We start from the raw sequence: 24,275 nt of genomic DNA on the forward strand, positions 1-24,275 counted from the left end.
AGCTTTTCACAGCCACTCATAAACTGGGTAACATCGGCATAATATGGGAAGTTGGCAAATATTAAAACCTCTTTTAAAAACTTGAATAGAACTCTTGCAAGGCAAATTACACAGTGTATGTTAGAGTGACACTGGAATATGCAGCGCCAGCCTGGAATCCGTAACTTGTGAAGCGCAAACAAAAATTAAGTTAATGCAGAGGTCTGCAGGAAGAGTAATGCTGGAACAAAGAGCGCTTAACTAAACGTAGCTAAATCTCACAACCTTACAGGTGAAAAGAAACAAGAGGGGGCATATGATCACAACATAGAAGATACTTAGGGGAATAGAGAAGGCGGATATGAACGGCCTCTTTAAATTAAGATAAAATAATACAAAAGGATACAGGCGGAAATTGGGAACGCAAATATGCCGAAGAAATGGAAATAATTTCTCGTACTCTGTACGGGTGGTCAACAAGTGGAATGCACTGAAAGTAGAAGTTGTGGAAGCCACCTCCATCCACAACTTAAGACCAGATTTGACAAGGAATTTGGCCGTCAGAAAATAAAAATATAACGCAATAAGTGCAACATGACTAAGAGTCACGACACAAAGAGCTAGACCTCATTTCACCGTAGTTACTGATAGGTAAGTTTTTCTCCTCCCGGGCCACACAGCCTGCACCCAGCCTTCACATTACCACATTAACAACACCGACAATCTGCCGGGGGTAATTACACTCTTCCCGCTGGAGCTGTCTTAGGCTTTTGACAGTCAAGTGGTTACAGACACCGTGGGCAGGCGGATCTTCTCTTCCAATCTCAAAGTATTTAATCATAAGTTAGTGTAAGAATAATTGTATATTGTTTAACTCCGGTGCCGGTATGAGAATGGATGTTTATGGGCGCCATGTAGATAGTATGTGTGCCTGTCCGTCTCTACTGAAACGTTCATATTCCAGGCACTAAGAGCTGGCACCTTCAGTAATAACCACCTGCTGACAACACCGTCACATCTGCATGCATCAACGACAAGCCGATTTAAACCTTGTGTCTTGAAGCACAAGGCAGGTTCTGCTTTTCACAGCTGAATCGGCAGTGCCCCAGTTTCCTTGCTTCGTAGCAAGGGCAGCGACCGTCCCCGACTGAATATTTTTTGTCATAATGAAAACTGCCAAAGCTTTCTTGCATGCAGTATTAGATGGAAGGTGTTACACGCAGACACGAAGAGTGGGGGGAGGGGTAGAGTAGGTGAGAGGGAGAGTGTAGGACAGAATTATAAACATAAAAGAGAGGAGGGAAAATTTACAGAAACTTCGAGTGGACAAGTTGTCAAATGCTTCGGGTTCCCACCAAAGCATTCTGTCTACATGAATTAATTTTGTTGGGACAGGCAGCCATTGAATATATGTTAGGCTTATATCGAGGTCCCCCTAAGATCGAACTACTGACCTCCAGTGTACAATCTCACAACAATTGACTAACTCCCGGGTACATATTTACTGCTAGGCGAACAGATGCATTAGGTGAGAGGAAACATGCTTAACCATTTCTGTCCTGCCCGTGATTGGAACCCGGGATTCCCGAATGTAAGTCGACAATGGATCTCATTTTGTACTACCGAGACCCATCCAGTTTCATCACAGCGGAAACTCCTCATCGCTAAGAAGCAGTATTAAGACAACATCGATGGCGGATCAGATTGTGAAACAAAATTGAGTACACGTTGCCACGTGTTCAAACATCCCTAGCACCAGCCGTCACGCACGCAGTCCACTCCACTAATATACCAAACACTCAACTATAGCGCCGCTGTTCCTAATATTAACTCACAAGATAAACAACACCAGTTTTGTCTCACTATTGTGATGATGGATACAAACTTAAGTGAGTGTGAGCTCGTGCCTCCGTTTTCTGTATTTGTGTCTGGAGACATATATCTCTTGTCAGCTGGTGCCGGGCCCCGACATATGCGAAGCCTTCCCATTGGTCGTTGAGGTCGGTGACGTCACGAGGTCTCCGTGTTAACCAATCATAAATCTTGGGGCACGCTGCAATAACGACGTCACCTCATGCTGAGAGCCTCAGGGACGGAGGGTGGAGGTGAGTAGGGGTCACGGAGGGGGTACTGGAAGGTTAGTGGGGGTCAGGCAGTAGGGCTGGGAGGTTATTGGGGTCAGGAACGAAGGATGGGGGTGGATAGGTGTCTGGGAGGATAGTAGGGATCAGGGGACGGAAGGTAGGGGTTAGGGAAGAGAGCTGGGAGGGTAGAGGGGGTCAGGGACAGACAGAGATGCGTGAGTTTGGACAATTTACAGTCCCAGGACATTAACCTTTTTTTCTCAGAAATATCTCTGTTTAGAATGCAATTATTTTTTGTTAATTTCCTGACTACATATTTCTCATTTAGAAGACGAAGGGCTTAACAAAAATTTTCAATTAAGCAGTAAATATGATTGAAATGATCAGGTTATTAGGCAGACCTTTAATATGTTCCTGTAATTACAGTTTTAAATTGAGAAAGGCGGAACCCGGCGTCATTATATGGGTCATTTTGAACTCGGTGACTTAATTTGATTCATTTCCTTTTCCTTTCATTCGCGTCGTCCTGCACTTACCTAATTGTAGCCCCCCCGCCAAAGTCAAGCGTCAGCTCCTGGACCCTTTCATTTCAACTATCGATTGTTAAATTCCATTGCTCTCGACACGTGTTGATGTGACGACTTATATTGAATTTTGTAACTAGCTCATCAAGATTGTAACTTGCTTAGCTAAATGAATTGTGGGGTTCAGTCCCTGAGCCCATTATGTGCCTCTGTAACCCTTTCCACTACCGCCCACAAGATGGGTATGGGGTGCATAATAAATGAACTAAACTAACTAAACTCTCGACACGTCAAAAGATTGTTGTTGCTTAGCTAAACGAACTAGAGGGTTCAGTTCCTGAACCGATTATGTGCCTCTGTAACCCTTTCCATCCACCACCCACGGGATGGGTATGGGGTGCATAATAAAGAAACAAATTGAAAAAAAATTTAATCTTGACATTCATTTCATTTACTTTATTTTTGTTTAGTCAAAATAAATGTTTCCTTGCATGGTACTTACAAGTAATCTGTCTGTGGTTTCCATTAGTGACCTTTCGTTCTGCTGTTGTGTGTTTTAACCATCTCGTCCTATTCTACTTAATCAGTATCCCTTAAGTATGCTATATGTCAACTCATCCTCCCGTTTAGATAGTATTTTTTGTAACTATGCACACCATAGTACAAATATTGACGTACTAAGGAAATAGTAGAATTTTGTACTATTCATTATATAGAGTCCGAAAAAAATGAAGCTAAATTACAAACCTAAAGTAAAGTAAAGTAAATTTTATTCAGAAAGTACATACATAGTTGATTTAGGAACATAATGTTGGATTTATAGATCGAGCTAGTACATACAATACCTAAAGCCACTAGTACGCATAGCATTTCGAGCAGGCCTATGTATTAGGCACCAGATAGTGTGTATTAGGCCAAGGGAGGTTAGGTGAGTTTATTTTGTCTCTGCAACACAAATATAAAATCTTTTCCCGTCTGACCAAATTTAATATATCCTATGTCTACTTTCTAATTGCGTTGAACGTCGGTATATGTACTATGGCCCCTCATCGTCACTATAAGTACTACCAAAGCAGGAAGAGTTAGTTTAGTTCATTTATTATGCACCCCATACCCATCTTGTGGGCGGTAGTGGAAAGGGTTACAGAGGCACATAATGGGCTCAGGGGACTGAACCCCACAATTCATTTAGCTAAGTAAGTTACAATCTTGATGAGCTAGTTATAAAATTCTAGCTCATCAATAAGAAGATGGGCTGTATTTGTCAACTCCTGCCCATCTCTTATCTAATTTAGTAAAAGCTGTCTCCTACCTATTTCTTATCTAATGTAGCAAGAGCCACCTTCCTCAGAATATCTTCGTCCTTCAGGTGTCACTAAACTTTCTTGAATTTCATCTTATTTTCTTTCTTGGAGGGATGAGTGGAAGTGGAGTCTTCAGTGCTGGCCCCGAGCACCTTGGATAAAGTCGCCGTACAGTCGATTTTATACGCATCCTGCCAACAATGTTGGAAAGACGTTTTTATGAAATGATTAAATGTTGATTGAAACTGTTACCCTACTTTACACCTCAAAGCACCATGATTTTTTCGAAAACTTTCATGCAAAGGTAATTATTTTTTACATTTACGAGGGCAGCATTTTGTGGTGAGGGATTTTTAAATGGAGAAAGCAAATTTTTTAAGATTAGGGCAGTTTTTTATAATTGGGGCAGGATTTTCTGACCAGGACAATCTGTTGTGGCGATGGCAATCTGTTGCAGAAAACGCACACAATTTTTATGGTAATGGAACACAGGGAAGACACGGTCACGACGTTAAAGATCCTCAGAACTTCGATAAGACAGTTTAACATGAAAGTGACTACGATGAGAGAAATAGGGAGAGGTCAGGATGCGGGGAAACTGATGGGATTAGAATGAGGGGAAACGGAGAGACCAGGATGAGGGGAAACATGGAGGGACAACCACAAGGAAACACGAGGGATTGACCAGGCGAGGGTGGCATGGCAACAACCAGAATGAGGGGAAGAAGGGGTGATGGAAGGAACCAGTGTGAGGGGACACAAGGGCTGGACGAGAACGAGGCTCTACAAAAGGAGACTTAATGCACAACTAAGCCATAAAGGTACTGTAGAAATTTCTGTATAAGAATACTGAATACGCGAATTGACCTGGGAGAGTAGTGGCAGAGGAAGATCCCATACACGGTTTCATACAGAGAGAGAGAGAGAAAAAGAGAAAAAGAGAGAGAGAGAGAGAGAGAGAGAGAGAGAGAGAGAGAGAGAGAGAGAGAGAGAGAGAGAGAGAGACAGAGACAGAGACAGAGACAGAGACAGAGAGAGAGAGAGAGAAAAAATAAAATTGGAAGGAAATGGGGAACGTTAGATGTAAACTCGTAAAACCACTTATTTACATATACATAGATAAAGATAAAGAAACATTCGAGGAAGCAAAGGGTGGGTAAAATCAGGTAGTCTTCCCTTGCGACTTACGGCAGTTTCCCCCACAAACACTGACGCGCCATTCCCATTTTCTTGGCCCATTTGCTTTTATTTACACATCTGCTTGGCACACTTTATGATTTCATGAATTTCATCCATTTGTTTTATAAGTTTCTTTAAACTTTTACCATGATTGCGTCCACGTAGTCACCTCCTCTGACGAACTGTGTTATATTTGCAGTGTTTTGTCACATCCATTAAGGTCTTCTTGTCCGTCTCTACTTCCTCCAAGAGTTCTACACGGCTACTGTGTTTATATACAGAGTTTACTTTAGTCCTAGACTTTGTTGAGGACTAAGATAGTGTTCATAAGTGTCCATGGTACCTATTTACTGCTAAGGAACAGGGACATCAGGGTGAAGGAAACTTTGCCCATTTGTTTCTGCCTGGTCCGGGGATCGAACCCGGATCACAGAATTACGAGTCCTGCGCGCTGTCCGCTCAGCTACCAGGCACAGGTGTGTGTGTGTGTGTGTGTGTGTGTGTATGTGTGAGAGAGAGACGTAACCTAAACCGTCTTTTAATTACACTAAGACTAATGGGTCATATTATTCAACTAATATAAATAAATTCCTTTTAAATAAATATATATGAGCGGTGTTGTGAACTGTGAATAACTGATGCCGTCTTGTAATAAATAACACAATGTATATACGAAATTCATTAGAAAATGAACACCGCGATATTGTAGAATCTGAAGCTTCATGTTTGCTACCGATATTTTCCCCAGTCATATCCAAATAAAAATGAATGTTCTGGGCTACATTTTGACCAAATTTGCTCGCTGTGTATATTACCTTCAAGATGTAGGAATAGAGTGATGTAGCTGAATGGTTGTAGATTAAGCCTCCTCGGAGCCTCTAATAACCACTCCGTTCTCTCAACTAGTACGTCTGTACGTCTTAATGACGATTCGCTTTTCAACATTAGTATACTTTTTTTTTTTTTGCAGGGATATTCCTGCGCGGGCCCTAAGCCTCTGGCTGGCCCACTATGTGTTGCTTGTTTCTGTTTTACTTGGGCGGAGTATGAGTATTTATGACTCGTATGGTCGCTTCAGTAAGATTTTGCCGTATGTGTTTAACAACTTCTTCTGCTCTGTTGAATCTAAGTTGAAATCTTAATGGGTTTGTAACTGTGCACAGTGTTAGATAATGTTCCAGTGGTTAGTATACGTAAACAATGCAACGCCGCCCAGCGACAGTTATCTCAACCACTTTAATTAGGCTACTAGTGTTTACGGTGACGGGAAGTATATTGTCATAAATCAAGGAACCCTCCTGTTTAGATAGTCATTTTTGTAACTATTTTGTAACTCGACAGTGTGAGCGTGTGTATAGGGAAGTGCTTGTGTGCATATGGGTGTGATGTGTGTTTGCAAATTATATGTTTAACAAATGAACAAATCTACAAAGGCCGTGATGAGGGTTCGAATCTACGTCCTGGATGATCCCAGACGCGCCTGAATTTGTTCATTTGATATATCACGCTATTGTAATTTCTATGTGTATATGCTTAACAATTGGAAAGAAAGTTTGAGATTAATGGCCAAGGAAAGAGGAAGTGTGAAATAGGAGTTTGGATGCTTTTTGCATTGCACTCTTCTCCCATGTACTCCCACCCCTGCACTTCTCCCATGTACTTCACCCCTGCACTCCTCCCCTGTACCCCAGCCCTGCACCTCCATCATTCCTCTCCTGCCCCCCCAAACCCCCGCGTATCCTGGTACCCTTCATCCTCACGAAGGACAGACTCCAGAAGGGGGAGGAACAGATAACACAGATTACGTCTAGGCTATCCATATGCTTGGGAGATTAGGATCAACACAGGGGTGGGGGGAAAAGAAGGAACAAAGGCCAACTATTTAGACGTCCATTTGGACATTCCATCAAAACACACACACACACACACACACACACACACACACTCTCTCTCTCTCTCTCTCTCACTCTCTCTCTCTCTCTCTCTCTCTCTCTCTCTCTCTCTCTCTCTCTCTCTCTCTCTCTCTCTCTCTCTCTCTCTCTCTCTCTCTCTCTCTCTCTCTCTCTCTCTCTGTATGTATATATGTGTATATAGGATATGTGGAAGCTGGTCAAAATTGCATTTCACCTTTGTAAACACACATTCATGACACCATGTAAAAAGACACCTCGAACACTGTTTATGAAGGACAGGCGTAAATATTTATGTTTGTAGGTTAGATTAGTATTTTAAAAGCACTACAATCACTTTATGTTGTTCATTGTTCAATGAATCAATAAACTGTATGTTTAATAGATCTCTAACCCATCATATGGAGGACAGAATAAAGTGTATATATGCTGGTTAGCATTGTAAATGTGTGGCCAAGACTGTGGTACAAAATAATAATAAAACAAAAATGTTCAACTGTATTAAGCTACTACACCTAAGGCTACTGAAGTAGCCAAATTAATCTATTTACATACGGAATGTCTAATAGTTTGCCTGAGGTGTGAAGCCAGACGCGTGGGGCTAGCCTAGCTCAGCTTTACAAGATGAATTATGGAAGTTTGGAAGTGTAATAGGCCCATTGAGATCGACTCCATTGCCACATTTTAAGAAGTATCGGCATCTATAGCGACCCCCTGCAATATTTATGAAGTTTGAAGTAATATTAGGGGGTAGTGTTTTAAATAGAGGTTTGAGGCTTACTTCTGCCGTTTGTTGACCAGACCACACACTAGAGGGTGAAGGGACGACGACGTTTCGGTCCGTCCTGGACCATTCTGAAGTCGACAATCTCAAGTTGATTGTCTCAATCGACTTGAGAATGGTCCAGGACGGACCGAAACGTCGTCGTCCCTTCACCTTCTAGTGTGTGGTCTGGTCTACATAGAAGAATTTCCCCCCACTCGCTTCTTCCACAAACACAAAGTAGTTTTAACTGGGCGAGCATGGCAGTAGTAGTGTGTAGTCCCAGAGAGCCTGTGATAAGTGAGATGATCAGAAGCAGTCATCTGCATTTTACTGCCAAGACGAAGTAAAAATTACGTATCATAAAGCTTAAGTTAGATGGAACTGAAGCGTGAATTGGAATTTTTAAGGGAAAGAAATCGCTTGTGTGTGTGTGTGTGTGTGTGTGTGTGTGTGTGTGTGTGTGTGTGTGTGTGTGTGTGTGTGTGTGTGTGTGTGTGTGTGTGTGTGTGTGTGTTGGTTTTGGTGCGGAGACGTACAGGTATGGCTGGGATGGTCAGTGTCCTGGTGGCTGGGATGGTCGGGCATGTATGTAAACAAACATCATTATGACTTTAGAGAAGGGAAATCATGCCTAACAAACCTACGGGAGTTCTTTGACAAAATAACGAAAATACGGCAGGGCAGAGAAGGCTGGGCAGATTGCGTATTTTTGGACTACGTAAAGGCCAGTATACAGAGATTACTAATCAAACTTGAGAGGCAGGCGGGTGTAAGCAGAAAAGCACTTAACATGGCTAAGAGACAAGTGTCAAAGAGTTAAACTAAAAGGCGAAAAGTCGGACTGTCTTAGGGGGTAACAAGACGGTTACCTCTAGAATATGTGCTGGAACCAATACTGTTCTTCATTTATGTAAATGACCTATCTACAGGAGGTCTTGTTTGCCGATGTTTGATGTTTGCAGACGATGCAAAATTAATGAAAAAAGTTGTGACAAATGAGGATTGTCATAATCTTCAAGATGACTTAAGCTGCAGAGTTGATTCGAGAAATGGCTACTGGAGTTCAACACCAGGAAGAGTAAGGTGATGGAAATGAAAACAGGTGGCAGACCCAAGGAACAGTACACAATGAAGAGAAACAAACCATGTAACGACTAGAGAAAAGGACCTTGGAGTGGAGTAACACCAAACCTATTACGGGCTATAACTCGTGCTAAATGGAAATTTTGTTCCAAGTTTCTGAATCTAAAACAACAACAAAGAAGCCAAACCCCATAGGCTCATGTCAATAGGATAACGTCAGCAGCATATTCTACACTAGCAAAAGTCAGACCATCATTCGGGAATCTAAATAAGGAGCATTTAGATCGTTGAACATCCTGTATGTGTAACCAGTTTTAGAGTATGCCGCTTCATTGTGGAGCCCCATCAGAAAACTAACTCAAGAAGAAACTCGAAAAAGGAACAGAAGTTTGGGGCGAGGCTCGTCCCAGAATTTCAAGTGATGGGGTATGAAAAGAGACTGAAAAATACTATACTTGACGACGCTAGGAAAGAGGACAGAGAGAGGAGACTTGATAGAAACGTATAAAATACCTACTGGGAATTGTGAGAGTGGAAAAGGAGGAAATGTTTACAATGGATACAAATAGAAAAAAGAGAACAAAATGCAGGGTGGAACAAGAGGACATAAATGTAACCTTGAGGCTCAGGAGAGTCGCAGTGATGTTAAAAATAGTTTTTTTTTTAGTATATGAGTAGAGGTAAAATAGAGTTGAAATAGAGATGAGATAGTTGAACATAATTTAATAAGTTATTTCAAAATGAGTTATGACAGAAACAGGGCAGTCGGGAATCACTGTATTTGACAGCAGATAGTTTTAAGCAGATTCTCGTTAATGCAAATACATTTAGATGAGTACACTCGCTTCCAGTCACGACCTAACCCATCCTCACCCAGCTAAGCACCCGACAAATCTCACATACCAACCACCCACGTACAACAAGTCGAGTAGACATGGGGTAAAGAGCTAGATCTCACTTTCTCGTAGTCACCGATAGGTAAGGACCCCCCCCCCCCCCGCACCTACGTAAGAACTCACCCCCCACACCCACACCCACACCCACACCCACATAAACACCCATCCACACCTGTCCTGGAAAATGTATGTTGTGGCAGCCTTCAACATACTCGTCTTCCCCTCGCGTCCATGTGGGGGAATTGTATTTGTTTTTTCATTGTTTTACTTTTTTTTGTGCCTTGCCTTGCGTGAGTTTTTAAATTTATTTGGTTTGTTTTATCAGGCCGAGTCATAAAGCTTGTGGATCAGCCTATGAAGGATTTGACTTATTTTTTGTTTAATCTCTTTAGCAGTTATCCCGAAAGGGTTATGTTTGTACCTCATATGTCGAGGTGTCTGTCCGCCAATGTTTGTCTGTACTTCCGTAATAGAGTTTATAGGACGGAGCTTCAGTTCCAGGGCCCCACCTTTCCAACTGTCGATCTTATGATGTAATGACCTCCTTGTGTTTGGCTGAATTCATGTGCGTCTGTTTATGCGCTCTTCTTTATGTCTTTAAGCCAATGCTGTTCTCTGTAAACCTGTGTTTGTCAGGTTTGAATCTGTTTGTGTATGTCTTTGTAAACTTTACGGCTGTGCACCAGTTGGTGTCTGTTCTTGGTCGCCTACGCTGCTTGTGTCTGCGTGTTATTCATGGCTCGGGTTAACACGTGGGAGGCATCATCGTCACTCAGTGACGTGCATTTGAGTCTCAAGGGATCGCAGGGAGAAAGGTCACGGAAACAGAAACGAAAATTATAACATAAACCACAGACCAAACACTGAGTATTGACCTGAGGCCTCAGACCTGAGACCATTGACCAAAAGCAACAGACCAAAGAAACATAGAGTATTGACCAGGAGCCACAATGACTCGCAATGGTTGGTTCAAAATAGTCTTCGTACCAGTACCAAAACAGTTCACTTTTACAAAAGTTTAACATCTTATGAGAGGTTAAACTAGTGAGAGGTTATTAGTGACAGTAGAGGATGTAATACTTAGTTTAAGAAACTTGATATGGCAGAAGTGGCAGGACCAGGCATGATTCCCTGTGACTTTCTAAGGTAGCTGCTGATGTCTTGGCTTCTTGTGTAGGTCTTAACGCTTCACATTTGAGTATGGGGAACTACCAAATATTTAGAGGACTCCCGGTGCTGTATTTTTTACAAGAAAGTAGACTCACCAAAACCTCTCAACTAAAAGTTGGTATCACCAACCAATGGTGAGTCCTGCTGCTGAGGCTTTTTTTGGACGTCCAGTTCATACGGTCGTAGTCTACATCTGGTTTGTAGATGGGAGGCTCGGGAACTGGTCAGGCCAAGGTCGCGACGACTTGCCTCTGGGTGGTCGACGGTGTGGTGGTCTTCCCTTTAATCTTCAGTTCCTCCTTCCACTTTGTGCAGAGATAGGTGGCGGCCGCGTGCTGTTCTCCACAGTTCGCGCATTTCTTGGTGGTGCGGTACAAGTTCAAGTTCAAGTATGTTTATTGAGATAAGAAAGAAATACATCTCAAAGGGATAGAGTAGCTTAGGCTATTTCTACCCCCGTACACGGTCCTTTACCACCTACAAGCACAGTCTTCCCTCCCGAATATTCACTCCCCCCCCCCTCCCCTTATTCAAATAAAACCGACCATCTCCCTTTTTTCCTAGTTCCAAGCACCACTCACTTACCCAGTTTTACTTCCCTAATTTACCTTAATTATAACCTACCTTCTTTAGAATCATCCATATGTAGAAACACCCATTTACATTGCTACCGCCAAGTGGAATGCACTAGGAGGCAGATTCCATAGAGTTTCAAATGTAGGTACGATAGAGCCCAATAGGCCCAGGCACCTGTGGACGAGTTGATTGATTGTTGAGTGGCGGGACTATCAACACCTCCACCTTTACCCCCCCCCCTTGTCCTCGCACTACCCAAGCATCAACCAGCCTGTCTTTCCTCTCCTTACCCGCACCTTTGCTCTTCCTCTCACTGCATGCAAGCAGAGCCCAGCTCGCCTGACCCACTTCTATCCTCCGCCGATTCAGGTCGTGGGGGGCAGGGGTTGGGGGTGGTGCTTGGTGGAGGCTGGAGCGACCAACCGGTAGGGATTGTTTGACCTCCTCCGCCTCCCCCCTCCCCCCCCCCTCTTCCCCAACCTGCAATGAGGTCAGTTTACGAAGCCTCTCCTTTAACTAGAGCTGGGCTATTTAGTCAAGATTTCTTAAACTGCGGAGAGAAGGAGAGAGATAGAGAAGGATGGAGAGAGGGAGAGAGAGAGAGAGATGGAGAGAGGGAGAGGTGGAGAGGGGGAGAGAGAGAGAACATGGACAAGGAGATACAAAGGATTAAGTGAGAAAACTGATAAACCTGAAGACAAGACTTCAGCTACACCTGTCCCAGATCCTGCACCTCAGATGGAGAGGGGAACATGACCCAGATCCTGCACCTCAGGTGGAGAGGGGGAACATGACTCAGATCCTGCACCTCAGGTGGAGAGGGGGAACATGACCCAGATCCTGCCCCTCAGATGGAGAGGGGAACATGACCCAGATCCTGCACCTCAGGTGGAGAGGGGAACATGACCCAGATCCTGCACCTCAGGTGGAGAGGGGGAACATGACTCAGATCCTGCACCTCAGGTGGAGAGGGGGAACATGACCCAGATCCTGCCCCTCAGGTGGAGAGGGGAACATGACCCAGATCCTGCACCTCAGGTGGAGAGGGGAACATGACCCAGATCCTGCACCTCAGGTGGAGAGGGGAACATGACCCAGATCCTGCACCTCTGGTGGAGAGGGGGAACATGACCCAGATCCTGCACCTCAGGTGGAGAGGGGAACATGACCCAGATCCTGCACCTCTGGTGGAGAGGGGAACATGACCCAGATCCTGCACCTCAGGTGGAGAGGGGAACATGACCCAGATCCTGCACCTCAGGTGGAGAGGGGAACATGACCCAGATCCTGCACCTCTGGTGGAGAGGGGGAACATGACCCAGATCCTGCACCTCAGGTGGAGAGGAGAACATGACCCATAAGCAGCCTAACCATTGAAAATCAGTGTAATAATGCAGTTTGTGATAATACAGTGTGAAACTGCAGTCGATCTGTCTGTGGCGAAGATTTCGTGCTCGTATGAAGCTCACTGTGTCCAGAGTGTCCCTGAGCCTCCTACAGCCTACCCTGAGCCTTTCAGAGCCTCCCAGAGAGCCTCCCTGAGCCTTCCAGAGCCTCCCTGAGTCTCCCTGAGCCTTCCAGAGCCACCCTGAGCCTTCCAGAGCATCCCTGAGACCTCCTAGAGCCTCCCAGAGCCTCCCTGAGCCTCCCAGAGCCTCCCTGAGCCTCCCAGAGTCTTTATGACGACATCTGTGACATTATCCACATTCTATGTTTTACTGCATAACACTTCTCTATGATTAAAGCAATAGGAATTTCGAAATTCCTGGTTGGCGTTCATAGCTAGTAGTTTTCCTTTGATTTAGTAATCAGCTAATAATAATCCATCAGCTTGTCTACACATCATTTGCAGTGCTCCATCTGTAGTCAGACACACATCTTTTGTTTAGTCAATTTCCGTAAACACCACAATATGTAAATTGCAAGCTGTGCTTTTATCAGATACGTCAGTACTTTAATAATTTGCATTAGAAAATTCAACGAGATACTTTCTTTTCGAATTGACTCAATACTCGTTTGGTGTTTTACTTAGAACCCTAAACGGTGTTGATATCTACTGGATATCTGCTGGTGGTTCATGTCTACTGGACTGATATTAACAAGCATTCTTGAAGGATAATAATAATTTTATTTATAAATGTACATTACAGACAAGAATAGTCATTTACCAATATAGTATATTTCGTATTTATAACCTTAACTTTGTGTTAGTTGTGTGTTGGAGGGACGATTACAGCAGTGAGTGGGCCGCGGGCCGTATCTTAGGGTGAGGGGAGGAATGTGGCCCGCAGACACCCTTGTTATAAGGTATCTAGTAGTTACTAGTTAGGTATTCACGGCAGATACCCTTGGTAGAGATATTATAAGGTATATGGTTACTAGTTTGGTATTCACGGCAGATACCCCCAAAAGATATCTAACTACTAGTTAGATATCATTGGTAGAGATATTATAAGGTATATGGTTACTAGTTTGGTATCCCAGCGTAACGGAGGCCAGCCTTTAACCCCCGCTGGTTCGTTATTAATTTAATTAATATAACCAGAAACCAGAGTTCTACTGTGTAACCTAATAGATCACCTCCTCAAGATCTAAACGTTTGAGCGTTTAGATGTCACGCTAGAGAATAATCCTCAGCAGCAGAGACACTTATACAACACAGAGTATACTTACATTCAGTAGCTGGTCCTCATCAACACATATCATTACTCATACAACAGCTCCGATGATGGTCTGGGCTGCTGGTTACATCATCATATGGTTCATCACATGGCATGGCACAGTAGTATGGCAGTCAACACTACCGCATGGGCATGCGGTAGTGTTGACTTCACAAAAGTGATGCTGATTCTTTCAATAACCATATGTGGTCATTGTAAGTATCTGTGACTCTTTCATAGATTCGCGGTATTTATGAAAGAATGCATGTGGCGGAGGCTTATATACTCAGGGGACCGTGCGTGGTAGCGCCTTGAGACTTGTGGGTGGACGATGGTGACATGTGCAGAAGTAGGTGGCGAGCGCAGTTGCTAAAGGGCGGCTGTGGACTGGTAACTCACGGGGTAAACGCAAGTACACGATGGTGGTCATCAACAAGACACAATTGGCAGGCAGCGACAAAGTTAATTTCCCAGTAGACAAGTGTTGTAGCGAACTTTAATACATGATAACAGTGCGGCGACTGTCTTTAAGTCTCATGCAATGTTTGCTGATGTACTCCCAAACATTTACCATCACTGATATGGCTGATTGTTCGTGATTCACAATGGTACACGTGGTCTTAGTCTCTTTCACTCTGAGGATTCCTCATGTTGTATCTGCTTCCAATGTGTGTCAGTCAGTCAACTCAATTACAATATAATTTCAGACATGATTCCGGGTGAACACGGGTTATATTCAAATAAGCAAAGTAGATTACCTTGATATTGTAGTATGATGATAGTGACTGCTGGCCATCAGACAATATTTTAATGTGTCTTGCGAGAATGAACTCGAATCGCATGCTTGGGAGGGCTCGCTGAGGACCTTACCAGAGCTTCATGGGAGCGCAACTGTCAGATATATGAACTAACCTAAGAGACCCAGGTACCCGTGCCTCTAAAAATAATGTAGACCTATATATAACGTCTTGGGCCACGACGTCACAAATACGTCACTACTCTCGACCAAGACTATTGGAAAGTTAACCTGAGGGTCTCTACTTACCTAAATGAAGGACACCTCTGGCACTCATGTGTATGAATCCTTTAACTCAATCCTATCTAAGTCTGCCATGGGTACACGACGGCCATCATGACATAATCGCGAAGCTAACGACGGGGGCTTCACATTGACTCCCAACATGCTAAGTCTAAATTCATGAATAAGGATTATACAACTTGTGCTCTCTGGTGTGCATTCTAGCATGGAATTTCGACTGAGTGCATTGCAATGTACCCGAGGTACACTTCAGTGTACCACTCTTAAGTCAGCAGTGGAAAACCATTCTTACACAAATGGGGTGGTGTTTGATATATTCTCAATTACATATGTGTATGTGATAATATTCATGGCATTTTATGATGGCAGAGAAAAATTTGGTTAATAAATTATTAAAATAGTAAGAGCAAAATTAATGTTAAGCTATATATCACTGGTATCTATTTATACATAATCTTATTATTGGTAAATATTGTTGTTTTAATACTGCTTTATGAATATATACTCTCTCTCTCTCTCTCTCTCTCTCTCTCTCTCTCTCTCTCTCTCTCTCTGTCTCTCTCTCTCTCTCTCTCTCTCTCTCTCTCTCTCTCTCTCTCTCTCTCTCTCTCTCTCTCTCTCTCTCTCTCTCCTCTCTCTCTCTCTCTCTCTCTCTCTCTCTCTCTCTCTCTCTCTCTCTCTCTCTCTCTCTCTCTCTCTCTCTCTCTCTCTCTCTCTTTCTCTCTCTCTCTCTCTCTCTCTCTTTTAAAGTATCTTAATTTAATTAAAGTACTTAAGGAAATTCCTGTTTCAGTTCTTCCTTCGTGGTCTGACACTGTCACATTTTTCATCACGTGTCAGTTGTCGTGATTATTTATATATATATATATATATATATATATATATATATATATATATATATATATATATATATATATATATATATATATATATATATATATATATATATATATATATAACATGTGTCAGAGCATATGTTGACCAAACCACACACACTAGAAAGTGAAGGGACGACGACGTTTCGGTCGTCGACTTGAGAATGGTCCAGGACGGCCGAAACGTCGTCGTCCCTTCACTTTCTAGTGTGTGGTTTGGTCAACATATTTCAGCCACGTTATTGTGACTTCGTCTGCACGTCAGATTATATATATTTAGAGCATGTGATATATATCAGAGCATGTGTCTTATATTTAATGAAATACGAAAAGAATAAAATAGTTTCTCGTTGACTTTGAGGAAGGGGCTTGGAAGACAGAAGAGGATTGGTTTTAATTTACATTTCGCCCTTTACGGCCATAGTATGATGGATAAATTATTTATGTTAATTTTCCCGATATCAGAATAGTATTACTTTTCTTGTTACTAGCTCCAATATACTTAAATTTATACGAGAAAACGATCCCTAAAAAATGCCTTGCTTACAGGTCCACGAGTTAAACGAAGATCTGACAAGAACCTTTGGGATCTGTGGCCATCACATTGGATAAATGCTGGAAAGGTGGATCCCAGAAGCTGGAAATTGACCCTGCAGAGTCTGTTACGAGAATATAATTCGGTAAGTAAATACTTAATAGTAATAATAATATTTTATTTAAACGGATGTGTGTACGAAGAACATGTACAAATTGTGGGGACAGGAGTCCCCAAGCTAGGCGTCGTAATGTGTGTCCTGGGGGGGGGAGGGGAGGCGGTGGCACCCGGGTGTCATCAAGGCGTCTTGGCTTGTGTGTCCGGGGGCAAGCGGTGGTGGCACCCGATCCTCATTAAAGGTTGGAAGTATGTGTCCCAAGGAGGAGGTTGTAGCACCCGGACGTTACTAAGAGGTCGGTGTACATGTCCCAAAGGAGGAGGTTGTAGTACCCGGACGTTACCAAGGGGTCGGAATACGTGTCCCAAGGAGGAGGTTGTAGCACCCGGACGTTACCAAGAGGTCGGTGTACGTGTCCCAAGGAGGAGGTTGTAGCACCCGGACGTTACCAAGAGGTCGGTGTACGTGTCCCAAGGAGGAGGTTGTAGCACCCGGACGTTACCAAGAGGTCGGTGTACGTGTCCCAAAGGAGGAGGTTGTAGTACCCGGACGTTACCAAGGGGTCGGAATACGTGTCTCCCAAGGAGGAGGTGGTGACATCCGGACACCAGCAAGGTGTCGCAGTGTGTCTTGGAGAAGGGAGGAGGGTACACGCAGTGTTCACTAAGGATTCACAATATATCCTGGGTGGTGGAAAGGTGGTGGGACCCGGACGTGAGCAAGGGGTGGCAGGATGTGTGTCCGGCAGACGAGGGGTGACACGGGGTCGCAGTGGTATTCTCTTCACCACTGTTTACAGAAGCCAGACACCACTTCCCGATGAGTAGGACTCGTATATCACACATCGGCTGCTGCTCCAGAATAAACACTCGTGTTTGCTCGCTGCCACTAGCTCTATTTTGCATAATTATTCATAGGTAAGCATACCAGCATACAAACACAAGGCTGATTCTAACATGCTCATTTAGGGATACGAATATTTTTTGTATGTATTTACTACTTATGCATGCAGGATTGAGGTGCTTGGACCCCGCAATTTCCAAACGTCGGTTGACTAATGTACTGATTATCAGCTTATTTTTCCTCTATCATGTTTACTACACATTTCTCACTCAATACACACATTCCCAGGATGCAGCCCGTAGCAGCTGTCTAACTCTAACTATAAAAAAAGTCCTATTTACTGCTAGGTGAGCATAGGCATCTGGTGGAAAACTCTTCCTATTTATTTCTGCCTAGACCAAAAATTGAACCCGACCTCTTAGGACTACGACTCTCGGCAGTAGCCAAATTTAGGATATTTGGATTAAATTTTTTGGTAGTATATCATTTTATAATAAAGTATTTAGACATTGAACATTGCTGATAGTTTTCTCTTAAGTCTTAAATCGATATGTTATTTTCTGTTAGTCTGTTCTCATAACTGGTGTTTCTGGATAGTGCTTTAGTTGATTGGTTGGTGAATAGTGTGTTTACAGAGTGTATCTTTGTCTTTAAATACACCAGGGGCACTTATTGTTAGTCCTGCTCAATTTAGGAAGTTTTTTAAGAAATTTCTACATTCACCAGTTGGTCAAAACTATGTCCTAAGAAAGAGCGCCATGTTCGGGATATACTTATCTCTGAATATTAAATAGTTTATAAGAAGCTGTGTTTTCAATGTTTATTAATAATGTTCTCTAATCCGTAAACTATTTCATGGTCACAAAGCCATAATGCCTGGTACAAGAGTGGAGTGTTGCCTTCAATATATACTGTGCCCAATTATATGGAGGAAAAAACTCGAGGCTATCATAAACTTTCTGTATATAAACTGAGAAGTTGTGACTCCTCTCTCTGCATATTTATTACTAATGGGGGGTAGGGTACCCGGCAGGGCCCGGGTCTTTCTTCTCTTCCCATCTCCTCCTCTCTTAACTTTATCCCACCTTTCCTCACCATGAACAAAGGAATTCCAAATGTTTCCACGTATTTCTACAGTTCGCCAAACACCATATTTTAAAGTTTAACATTTAACACACTCATAAAATATAAAATGTTGACAAACTTTAATCAAACTAATCAAAAAGTTTAATGTCAAAATTATTGAATACTGTATATGAATATATCATATTTTTTTAACGAAGAAAAATGTAGAATGTGCTCAACATTGACAGATTTTAACGAGTAGTTTTGTTAATTGTTATAATAAATTAAATTATAAATGCTTTCATAAATAAAATATATTGTGATTACAATAATAAAATAAAACAAATAGAATATGTAACTTATAATAAAAAGTAAGTATAATTAAACTAATACACAATCCATTGTACAATATTGTTAATTAAACAAACTGAGCGTGTGTTTAATTGATTATGTATTCTAATACGTGTGTTTAATTGTTTATGTATTCTGATACGTGTGTTTAATTGATTATGTATGCAATTACATGTTTAGATAATTATGTATTCTAATACTAGTGTTTAATTGATTATGTATTCTAATACGTGTGTTTAATTATTATTTTTTCTGGACTAGTATTCTTTGCAATTAAGATAAGCAACGTGACCTGTCGTTCTACACTTCCTGTCCCATTCATGTTGAGGCTGATACAGAGGCAGAGACAATCACAGAGTTTAATGCAGACAAAGAGGAAGAGGCAGACCAGGAGGTCTGCCTTTTTTGTGCAGACCTCTGTGGGTACAGAAGCAGACGACTGCTGACTCGTGTCAGCAGGCTGAGAGGTTTCTCGTCCTGCTGAGACGAGAAACTCTCCAAATCCTCCTGGAGAGGATTTGGATTGATATAAGTGTACTGAATCTCTCTCTTTTTGTTTTAAATGATAGTGAAATGTAATGACATGTATATGTAACGTATGTAACGTTCATGTACGTATGTTACACGATATTTTTATTTTTACGATGATTTATTAGTAACGGTTGAAATGATGACATATGTTACTGAACCATTACTCTGCAGAAAATAATGACTGCTTTCAAATGACACGTTAAATAATAATATTAGCATTGGAAAATATATATATATACATATAAAAGGCCTTCGAAAAAAATGCGGAAAAATAATAACTATTCGTTCCTGACTAGCTAGCACAAATATATTTTCACAATATACCTGAATATCAACCTGGCGATTTAATTAATTTTAAAATTTGTCTGTCGTTTCTCACTTGATATAACCTCTGCCTCTTGACTTCGTTTGATGTGAGTGGCTGTAATTTACGTGGGAGTCAGTGTCACCTTCCTTCACTGGTGGTCCTTTACTTCTTGCCAGAGGGCAAGTGTGTTTCCCACAGCCATGGCCTGCTCCGCGCTCTGCTCCGCGCTCTGCTCCGCGCTCTGCTCCGCGCTCTGCTCCGCGCTCTGCTCCGCGCTCTGCTCCGCGCTCTGCTCCGTGCTCTGCTCCGTGCTCTGCTCCGCGTTCTGCTCCGTGCTCTGCTCCGCGCTCTTCTCCGCGTTCTGCTCCGTGCTCTGCTCCGCGCTCTGCTCCGTGCTCTGCTCCGCGCTCTGCTCCGTGCCGTGCTCTGCTCCGCGCTCTGCTCTGCGCTCTGCTCCGTGCTCTGCTCCCCGCTCTGCTCCGCGCTCTGCTCCGTGCTCTGCTCCGTGCTCTGCTCCGTGCTCTGCTCAGCGCTCTGCTCCGTACTCTGCTCCGCGCTCTGCTCTGTATATGAATTGTCGTCCCCTTACTGTAGAATTTTTACGTCCTGGTGATTTCTGGTTGGATTTTGTCCTTGTGATTCGGGTACGGATTTTAGAAACGGTGAAAATGTATAAATATTCCCGTTATGGGGAGTTCAACCACTCGGCAGTCTCCATGGCGTAGTGGTAAGACGCTCGCCTGGCGTTCTGCGAGGGCTTTGTCCTGGGTTCGTATCCTGGCGCAAATCCTTAACTGTAGCCTCTGTTTAACTCAATAGTAAAATGGGTACTTGGTTGGCGGGGGTCGTATTCCAGGGAACATAGGATTACTAGCCCGAAACGCTAGGCGTACTAGTGGCTCTACAAGAATGTAAGAACTCTTGTATATATATATATATATATATATATATATATATATATATATATATATATATATATATATATATATATATATATATATATATATATATATATTTATATTAAGAAACTTGGGCTGGATGGTAGAACGACGGTCTGGCTTCATTCAGGTCGGCGTTCGATCCCCGGCCGTCCAAGTGGTTGGTCACCATTCCTTTCTCCCGTCTCATCCCAAATCCTTATCCTGATCCCTTCCATGTGCTGTATAGTCTTGGCGCTTTCCCCTGATAATTCCTCCTCTCGTTATGGGGAATAGACGCTAAACATCGTTTTTCTGAAGGAATGTTCAAAGGAAGGAGATATGTGCTGCGGAGGCTTGCTGTGTGATGACGAGATGGTGAAATAAAGGTGATGGAAGGAAAAAGAATGTACGTAAGTAGATGTGAAAAGCTGATGAGAAACGTTAAGAAAACTGGAAATTATTATTCGAGTTAGAAGAATTCGTAAGTGATTATTTATACCGAGGATCTTGTTCAGCCACACGCTTTCACAGTTCAATAACACTCCTAAAATGAAAATATCCTTTGATTAAGTTTTCAGATGTGAAATCATGCGTGTAAACTTACCCAAGAAATCTTCAGATCTCGCAGTTTTCACGTTGTTTGTTCCTATATGAATGATAGAAAGAATTTGATTTGTTTTCACACCTCTTCCAAATCATCGGTAATGTCATCCAGCGTTTATGATGCTGAGAATTTCTACCACGGAATTTCTATCACAATCTACTTGAGAATGGTCCAGGACGGACCGAAACGTCGTCGTCCCTTCACCTTCTAGTGTGTGGTCTGGTCTGGTCTGGCCTTATCGCGCCGGCGAGAAACAATGGGCAAAAGTTTCTTTCACCCTATGCCCCTGTTACCTAGCAGTAAAATTAGGTACCTAGGTGTTAGCCAGCTGCTTCCTGGGGGTGGAGGCCTGGTCGAGGACCGGGCCGCGGGGACACTAAAGCCCCGAAATCATCTCAAGATAACCTCAAGATAACATGGTCAATCTACCGCAAAAGTCTGTCAGCTGGCCGTGAATCGTGGCTTCTCCTACAGGTCGCGTCTCGTAGCCATATCATCATTTATGATTAGAGTTTGTAATTTATTTTGCATCATTACCGGCATCAAACATTTTTACTTCATCAGATTTAATTTCCGTCGAATTACCCCGAAGGGAAGTATTTTCATGTGGTGATGAAATACAATATAAGGTTTAATGAACACAGGAGCTTTGAGGAGGGGATTCGAACCTGTGGCCTGAGTGTTCCCGGGCGCGCTCTAGTCAACTGTACCACCACATTGTAAAATGCTGTTAATGTTTTTATTAACAGCTTAATAAAGGCTTTTAAGCTGGTAATAAGTTCGAACCCTCATCACGGCCCTTGTGGATTTGTTCATTTGATATATCACGTTATTGTAATTTCTGTGTACTCACGTAATTGTGCTTGTGGGGGATGAGCTTTGGCTCTTTGGTCCCGCCTCTCGACTGTCAATCAAAACAAACCTGTGTATAAGGTTTAATGTTATTTTAGATTAATGTTAAACTAATGATCGATTCATTAACAATGAGGGAGCACTTTAAAGTGTTTACTCGTGTAAGTTCCTAAGTTTTCAGTCAGTGTATGTTGAATGTTTGCTGTGGTTGTACAATTTATTCTTCAAGGTTTGCAACTATCTCCTTAAGATATGCTACTTCATGTTTCTCTAATCAAAACTCATCCGTGGTATTTGAGTGCATCCGGCAGACATCCATCGTCCACCACAAAGACAGTGTGGGGGGGGGGGGTAACTTTCAGGACGCTTGTCACAACGTTGCCACCTGATGGGAGACGTCGCTGGATGTGCAAATAATTAACAAAAATATCAAAATTTTTAATAACAAATTTTTGTATAGCATTTTATTTTATGTCATTAACATATCCATCCTAGTCTTTCTCTTCCTCAGTCTTTCCTCGTAGCTCAGACGCTTCAGCTCAGGAACGAGCTTAGTTGTATACGTTTTAGATATTTTCTACCTTAGGTTTTGTGCTTCATGTGTGGGGGTTTTGGCCGGAGGCTGCATTCTCGAGAGTGGGTCTCACGCAGGTTGGATATAGATCTTGAAAACCTTCGTCCAAGTCCCCCTAATGCTGTCCGAAGGTTTGTCAATTAGGCATACACTGCGGACGGTATTCAGATGTGTACAGTTGACTACAGATTTGTGTTTACGGTATATCCAGGACCGTCTTAACAGCATTGTAGGCAAATCAATGCACTGGGCCCTACCCAGATAATGGGCACCTGCCCAGATGATGGGCCCCTACCCAGATGATGGGCCCCTACCCAGATGATGGGTCCCTTACCCAGATGATGGGTCCCCTACCCAGATGATGGGCTCCTACCCAGATGAATGGGCCCCGCCTGTCCGCTGAAGTATAGGATTATCCTCAGATAATTATGCACAAATTATTTATATTCTAAATAAAATTTGAAAAAAAGGATTTCAATTCCAGTTCTTTCTAGTGAGAGGTCGAGTATTTATCCACACTGCCAAGAGATCTCTCATGAACAGTATGACAGCATGGGCCCCCCTTCAATGGTGGGGAGGCCGGGACAACTGCTCAGTATGCCCCATGCGTTGTTCTTGTTATAGGTTCAGCTACTCGGAACAAGTTCCAAGTAGCACGGGCTATGGCGAGCCCGTAGTGAACTTTCCTGGCACAGGAGCGGTGCTGTGGCCTCATGCGTTACAGGGCACTGTATATCTCCATTTCTGATATAAGTATAGCTGCCTTCCCCTTCATTCTGTACAGCTCACTCCAGTTTTTATCCTTATGACTTTGACTGAGCATTTCTGTGTGTGTGTATTTACTATTTGTATTTACCTTTCGTGCCTGCAGAATCGAGCTATTAGCTCTTGGAACCCCGCCTTTCTAACCAATCTATTTTTCCTCTTGTTATATCTACTACATTTATTTCTCCGTAACACACGCACGCACACATCCCCAGGAAGCAGTCCGTATCAGCTGTCTAACTCCCAGGTACTTATTTACTGCTAGGTGAACAGGGGCATCAGGGTGAAAGACACTGGCCATTAGGACTACGACCCCCAAGCGCTGTCCACTGAGCCGCTAGGCCCCTAAAGGAAAGGGGACACGCACGCGCACACAAACCATTTGTGTGTGTGTGTCCAAATAAAATAACATTTCTTCCAGCTGTGGAAGGGAGAGCTCTGAAATCCATTAGTGATATGTTAGCAAACTCTATGTTATTGATATGTAAGGGGTCCGGGAAGGATAAAGAAAGGTGTTAAATGGAAGAAATGGAAGATAGAACGAACATGCGAAGGGTAAGGTGAAAGTTGGAAAGAATTATAGAGGGAAGAGAGGAGATAAAGGAGCAATAAGACTGAAAGATACGTATGGAATTGATGTAGATATTAACTTTGGGGAATTAAAAGGTATACTTGGAGAGGTGTGTGTGTGTTTATATAGTAATACATGATGTATGTCTTGACGCCTCTGCCACACCTCTTACTTACAGTTGCAATCTTCTCTCC

At 42.8% G+C, this 24,275-nt stretch overlaps 1 long non-coding RNA gene across 1 annotated transcript in view; it reads left to right on the forward strand.

The window, feature by feature from the left end:
- Positions 1–24,275, forward strand: part of LOC138358792 (uncharacterized) — an 81,134-nt gene that overhangs the window by 39,491 nt on the left and 17,368 nt on the right. Inside the window, exon 2 of the long non-coding RNA XR_011225562.1 lies at positions 16,595–16,725. This is a non-coding gene — a long non-coding RNA (uncharacterized lncRNA). The remainder of the gene's footprint in view (positions 1–16,594; positions 16,726–24,275) is intronic.

Source organism: Procambarus clarkii, chromosome 86 (assembly GCF_040958095.1).
Source record: "Procambarus clarkii isolate CNS0578487 chromosome 86, FALCON_Pclarkii_2.0, whole genome shotgun sequence".
NCBI classification, from domain to species: domain Eukaryota; kingdom Metazoa; phylum Arthropoda; class Malacostraca; order Decapoda; family Cambaridae; genus Procambarus; species Procambarus clarkii.